This window comes from Manis pentadactyla, chromosome 3 (assembly GCF_030020395.1).
Source record: "Manis pentadactyla isolate mManPen7 chromosome 3, mManPen7.hap1, whole genome shotgun sequence".
NCBI lineage: Eukaryota > Metazoa > Chordata > Mammalia > Pholidota > Manidae > Manis > Manis pentadactyla.
The window spans coordinates 110,902,822-110,910,347 of record NC_080021.1 but is presented as its reverse complement, the minus strand read 5'-3'; the positions used below and the strand labels follow the sequence as shown (position 1 = coordinate 110,910,347).

Below are 7,526 nucleotides of genomic sequence, written 5' to 3'. Positions count from 1 at the left end.
AGGCACAGAAGGTGCTGAAAACCATTCATACTGACTTGTGAGAACCAAGGATTAAATTTGCAGGAATTCTGCAAACTGGTTAGTAAACACAGCCATTATTAAAATTTTTTTTTTTTGTAGATAATTATTTTTTATTGAAGAGTAGTTGACACACAGTATTACATTACATTAGTTTCAGGTGTACAACATAGTGATTCAACATTTATATACATGACAATTCTAGGTACCAGCTATCACCATACCAAGCTGTTACAATATCTTGACTATATTCATTACATCCCGGTTACTTACTATTTTACCATTGGAAGTGTGTACTTTTTTTGTTTTGTTTTGTTTTGTGAGGGCATCTCTCATATTTATTGATCAAATGGTTGGTAACAACAATAAAATTCTGTATAGGGGAGTCAATGCTCAATGCACAATCATTAATCCACCCCAAGCCTAATTTTCGTCAGTCTCCAATCTTCTGAGGCATAACAAACAAGTTCTTACATGGAGAACAAATTCTTACATAGTGAATAAGTTCTTACCTGGTGAACAGTACAAGGGCAGCCATCACAGAAACCTTCGGTTTTGCTCATGCATTATGAACTATATACAGTCAGTTCAAATATGAATACTCATTTGATTTTTATACTTGATTTATATGTGGATACCACATTTCTCTCTTTATTATTATTATTTTTAATAAAATGCTGAAGTGGTAGGTAGATACAAGATAAAGGTAGAAAACATACTTTAGTGTTGTAAGAGAGCAAATGTAGATGATCAGGTGTGTGCCTGTAGACTATGTGTTAATCCAAGCTAGACAAGGGCAATAAAACATCCACGTATGCAGAAGATTTCTCTCAGAACAGGGGGGGTGAGGTTCTAAGCCTCACCTCTGTTGATCCCCAATTTCTCACCTGATGACCCCCCTGCGACTGTGCCTGTCTTAGGTTGTTCCTCCCTTGAGGAATCTTACCCATCTCTGGCTAACCAGTCATCTTCCGGGGCCATACAGGGAAACCATTATTAAAATTTTAATTATAAAAATGTACAATACCAAAATCTTACAACCACAGACTATTTACTGTTAAAAGAACATATGGGATGTGAACAGTCCCCAGGAATGGGTTGTTTTAATTTATCTGAATTCTCTCAGACTGTTCAAGTTCAGTTGGACAATATCCACCATATCATAGATAAGTTTTCACAAATGCCTAAGGTGCCTGACTGGTTTTCTTGGTTTCACTGGAGATGGCTGGTAATTACAGGTATGCTTTGGTTATGTAACTATACTCCTATTATGTTAATGTGTGCGCACAATTTAATTAGTAGTTTAAAACCTATCCATGCTGAAGTTACTCTACAAGAAGATATGTCAAAGAAATAATCAATCTTCCCAGGTTTTCTTCCGCCTGCTACTTCTATAGCTTTTCTTCTTCCTACCTAATTACAACCCTTAAATAGAATTCATGCCACATGTCGAATTTACCGAGTATCATAATTCTTTCAAGTGGTAAAGACACCTCAAGACAAATGCTGGGCATAGAAGCCACAGGGCATAAATATGCAAAGAAGTAAAAAGCTAACCTTTTCAAACAATAAGGCTTCTCTCTCACTTACCAACTTAACATTTCCCTGTATGGCCCCGGAAGATGACTGGTTAGCCAGAGATGGGTAAGATTCCTCAAGGGAGGAACAACCTAAGACAGGCACAGTCGCAGGGGGGCCATCAGGTGAGAAAATGGGGATCAGCAGAGGTGAGGCTTAGAACTTCCCCCCTCCTGTTCTGAGAGAAATCTTCTGCATACGTGGATGTTTTACTGCCCTTGTCTAGCTCGGATTAACACATAGTCTACAGGCACACACCTGATCATCTACATTTGCTCTCTTACAACACTAAACTATGTTTTCTACCTTTATCTCGTATCTACCTACCACTTCAGCATTTTATTAAAAATAATAATAATAAAGAGAGAAATGTGGTATCCACATATAAATCAAGTATAAAAATCAAATGAATATTCATATTTGAACTGACTGTTTATAGTTCATAATGCATGAGCAAAACCGAAAGCTTCTGTGATGACTGCCCTTGTACTGTTCACCATGTAACTTATTCACTATGTAAGAATTTGTACTCCATGTAAGAACTTATTCGTTATGCATCAGAAGATTGGAGACTAATGAAAATTAGGCTTGGGGTGGATTAATGATTGTGCATTGAGCATTGACCCCCCTATACAGAATTTTATTGTTGTTAACAACCATTTGATCAATAAATATGAGGGATGCCCTCACACACACACAAAATATATATATATATATGTGTGTGTGTATATATATATATATATATATATATATATAAACACACTTCCAATTGTAAAATAAATAAGTAACCGGGATGTAATGTATAGCATAAGGAATATAGTCAAAATATGGTAACAACTTGGTATGGTGATAGCTGGTACCTAGAATTATCATGTATATAAATGTTGAATCACTGTGTTGTACACCTGAAACTAATGTAATACTGTGTGTCAACTACCCTTCAATAAAAAGTAATTATCCAGGAAAAAAAAATGTACAATAAATAAGTTACATTAAAATCAATTGGATTCCTCAAAATTCATCATTTCCTAGTTGTTTGCCTACCTTCTACATTCACCTATGCATTTGTGGTTATTTACATTTGTCATACCTGTAAAGTGGGAATAGCTATAATAATGTGTGCACCTTTTCTCAACTCTGCATTGAGCAAAGTCATGTTGGTAGTTTGAAATCAGCCATGGTGGGAATATTCACCCCTGGAAATCAGCAAATGCTACAGATCAGGGCTTTTTATTTTTCAGAGAACTACTTGTTGAAAAGAATAAAAGGGGAAGATGTGAGTTACCAGTGTCCCAAGGGTAGCATTAATGGCTTTTCCTCTGCTGCACCAAGTTGGCTACTGACCAACTTGGTCTTAACAAGAAGTCACACTGCCAAGCCCAGAGTGAACACAGGTGAGATGTGAAAACCTTGGGACCATTCCTGAAGTTAGCCTACTGCCCAGCCAAGCCACAAGTACTAATATCTTGATGTTTCCTGTAGAGCATTTCCCCTGTAACCTCCATCTGTGTAATGAAACAGCTGTAGACTTTAAAAAGGAAACCAAAAACAAGAATCAATGTGGTGCTCATATGTGTGTGTGTACAAGGTGTATGTGTGTGTGTTTTAGAATTTCAAGAAATAAGGAAACTACATAGAATGTTCATTAAAAACGGGCACTACAAGATAATTAGGCACATTTTGTCAACTACACATAGCAGTCATTCCTTCTGGACACATACTTCCCTTTCAATTTTTCTGCTTTAGTACTCAGCATGTAACTATGTCTCTGAAAAGCTACAGTTGACTAGATAGATAGATAGGAAGATGGATGGGTGTATGGACAGATAGATGGATGGATAGATGATGATAGATAGATAGATAGATAGATGGAAAGACGGATGGGTGATGTTTTCCTGGCATATAAAATATTTTTACTCAGTCTATCCCAATAGAGTCCAAGCTCCAAAGCAATATTTTCCTCTTAGAAGTTTAAAACCACTGGACCCATTAGTTCATGCACATATGTACCTCCTAAGGGCTGGGCCTATGAAAAGGAAGCTACTTTTCTATATGATGTATTGAAGGGTACCAGGAAAACCCCAAATACCGACCAAATGTGCCCTCTCTTCCCTGAAGCACAGAACACCCACTTTTTTGTTTTAAGTGAAACTTTATGAATGAGAGTTTTACTGGTTAATATCTATCTTGGCTAAATTTGGGCCCAGCAAAATGTTTTATGAGCTAAGCATTTGGGATGGGGCAAAAAAACAAAAAAAAGAGTCTCAGAAGGAGAAAGAAAAACTTTGAAAAAAGACCCCAAGAGATTTTTTTTTTAAGGTATCTTTTGGTTATTTGAAAACTTAGCTGAAGTTCTTTTAAAAATTAACTGACCAGTCTGATACCTGATAGGGATTTTCTTGGGGTGTAACTTGAAGCCTGCAGCATCCTCAGCTGCCATGTGGATGCCATCCTAAAGGAGGACTGCCCGAAAAGCGTGCTTCGGTTCTCCAGAGGCTGCAGCGCTGTCCAGCTGCGCTTGCAGGCCCTGCAAGGGCATTGGGTTTATGGCCAGCTGTGCCTTCGGGCCCTGCGAAGAGATGCAGTTTACCCCACACTCGGTAGAAGCGCGGACTTCAGCAGCTGCGGCCCCCAGTGCCAGCACTGCCTCTCTGCAGCGGCTGCAGCACTCCCCTCAAAAAAAGTCACAGCCACGGAACTATATTCAGTTCTCTCCTCTTAAAAATCTTCAGATCCTTGAATTCTCTTCTGATTTCTCAAAATCGTGAAGTTAATAATCTTACCCTAACTTTTGTCAATTTCCCAAGTATCTATTATATAAAAGATGTACTTCTTTACACAAACTAACCTCACTTCCTGCCCTACCTTCGGAAACACCGGTAAACTCTGGTTTCTGATACAAATGACCTTTATTTTTAAAGACTGAGGCTAGAATGTCCTTTCCTTAATAATGTCATCTATATCATTTTGTTCTCTATTAAGAGAGAGGAAATGACTTACTGGGTCTTTTTTTTTTTTTTCGGTCATATTTTTACTGAATTCATTACAATTCAACAAGGAATGATCTGACTTACCTTTGAACTACCTCTGAAGCAAAGGGCTGGATAAGGAAAATATGAGCAAGTTTGCAAGTACAAAACTGGCCTATCTAAGATAAGAACCTTTGGCAACTTTATGAGAATACATATGCTTACAATTAATATAAAAAATATAAATACATCTCTGATGGGAAGGTAAAATGATACAGGCACTTCGGAAAGCAGTTTGACAGTTTCTTAAATTAAGCATACACTTACCCTATGGCCCAGTAATTTCACTCCTAGGTATCTGCCCAAGAGAAATGAAAACTGATGTCTGTCCAAACACTTGCACACCAGTGTTCATCGCAGCATTACTCATGAGATGCAAAAGCTGGAAATCCTCCAAAAGCCCATCAGCTGGTGAGTGGGTAAACAAGACACCATACATACATATAGCATGCCAATAAAAAAGAGAAGCAGTGATACATGCAACAGCACAACTAAACCTCAGAAGCATCATGCTAAGTGAGGGAAACCAGACACATGAGATTGCCTAGTTCCACTGACTCTAAATAATTCCACTGATAGGAAACTTACAGAGGGGCAGAACTATAGAGACAGAACACAGATCTGCCCTTGAGTGGGGCAGAGATGGACATGAGGATCATCTGCAAATGGGCATAAGAGAAGTTGGGATGATGGCAGTGTCCCAAAACTGGGTAGTGATGATGGTGGCACAACTGTACCCTTTCATCAAATCTCATCTAGGTGCCACTCACAATGGGTGAATTTTATACCATGTAAATTATTCCTCAATAAAGCTTTCTTTCAAAGAGCATATATAGTAGCAGGAAGAATGATAAAATCTATGACAATTTACCTTCACAAAAAGAAACAGGAAGGATAAAGGAAAAGGGTGAAGTTGGTTACCTATAAAGAGAACACGGCAGTAGGGATTTGGAGGGATGGGCCTTTGTACAAATATAAAATGGAGAGCAAAGTGAAACAGCCCAGTTAGATTTCAACTGAATAGTGTAACAGGACAGAAGGAAACAGAAAAAAAACCCAACCACTCCAGCATGTATGAACACAGCATGTGACCATATACCCTCAGTTTGTGGCAGAGTAATAGGGCCCAGAGGAAATTACAAAGAAATCCTGAACTCTTTTCAGTAAGTTTGTTTTGTGTAGAGGCAAGGAGGAAGCAATTCTGAAACTGTTTTAGATGTATTATGCAATTGAGCCAATAAGTAAATGTATTGTTTAGAGTATCCAAGGTTCTCAGTGAAAAAAAAAAATACAGAATAGAAGAAGGCGAGAAAAAACCCTGTGGGAATGGACAGAAATGGAAATTATTGCTGTGAACTCATGATTTCTAAAACACATATATATCCGCATGTATATGTATTTATCTATGTGTGTGTATATACATGTATACGTGTGTGTGTATAAATATTCATTGTTTTCCTAGCTCAATGAGAAAGGAGGCAACGTTCCTCCCTCACACCAGACCTTGGTTTCTGATACCTTTCCCCACTAAAGAGAACCAAAGCTCTTCACAGAAATGGCTGAGTTGAGGGATGGGCAGGTAGGTACAAGTAAAGCCTGAGAAATATTTTTATGCCAGATATTAAGAAAGTGCTCAGCATTATGGACAGGAGGGTGTCATGTGACAGAGGGACCTAGGAGCAGCATGCAGAGGGGCTCCACTGACCAAGTCAGAGACAATTCGGGCAGCAAAAGAGTGAAATACAGTAGTGAATTCTAAATCACTGAAAAAAGCAGGTATTTCTGAGTTCATACCTACGACAATATGTAAGTAACTTGGAGGAATAAGGAAGGTTCCTGCCTAAAATAGAATACTAAGTGCCAGGTGGTATAAGAGGAGGGAGTGATGGAATTGGAAATAAACATTTTGCAACCATAATGGTAGAGATCTGTTCAGCAGAAATCATCAGTGGAGGCTGAATCCAAAAGGAAATTTTGATGAGGAACAGGATATATTTGCATGGACTTAAAGTGTCTCCCCACAAATTGTATGTATATATATATATATATGTGTGTGTGTGTATATATATATATATATATATATACACATGCAATCTCTCTTCCATATATATTTTTTCTATATATATATAGAGAGAGAGAGAGAGAGAGAGACAGAGAGACAGAGAGATGAAGAGAGTGGATAATATGTTAATAGGAAGTGAATCTGGATAAACAGTACAAAGACATTCTTGGTAAAATTCTTACTCATGCAACTTTCCTATATTTTAAATAATTTCCAAATAAAACATTTAAAAATTGATGGTAAAGAAAAGTCCTAAAAGCCATGCTTCACCCCCACTCCTTCTCCCAGGAGCTGACCAATGTTAACACTTTTGTATGTATATTTCTAGGTCCATTTTAACACACTTAAAAAAAATACATATGTAACAAAAAGTGTACAGTGTTAACCATTTTAAGTGTACAGTTCAGTGCATTAAGTACTGAAAAGTAGAATACTTCTGAATTTGTGTGTCTTCCTTGTTCAGGGGCCAAGCTGATTTTCTTTATATCATTTTACTTTTAGAATATGGCTGCTGAAGCTAGCACTCCAGGCATTTTTAAACATACACGTGCCAACATATAAATATAATCACAAAGGAAGTACAAAGGCAGACTAATAAGAAGAAAAATTGAAGGTAAAAGGCAGATTTTCCTAATAAAAAACAAAAAATTTGTGACCAGCAGAACTGCAGGAATGTTAAAAAAAACTCTTCAAGCAGAAGGAAAATGATAACAGATGGAAATGTTAATCCCCAGAAAGGAATAAAGAATGCCAGAAATGGTAAATTGAGTGGGTTAATACAAAAACATTCTTTCTCCTATTTAATCTTTTTAGAAGACATTTGACTATTTAAAGCTAAC

General features: G+C 37.4%; 1 non-coding gene across 1 annotated transcript; it reads right to left on the bottom strand.

Moving 5' to 3' along the window:
• Positions 1 to 7,106: 7,106 nt before the first annotated feature.
• On the bottom strand, positions 7,107 to 7,209 carry LOC118910119 (U6 spliceosomal RNA). The gene has a single exon (XR_005023841.1). It is a non-coding gene; the product is annotated as a U6 spliceosomal RNA (small nuclear RNA).
• Between the last annotated feature and the right edge of the window lie 317 nt (positions 7,210 to 7,526).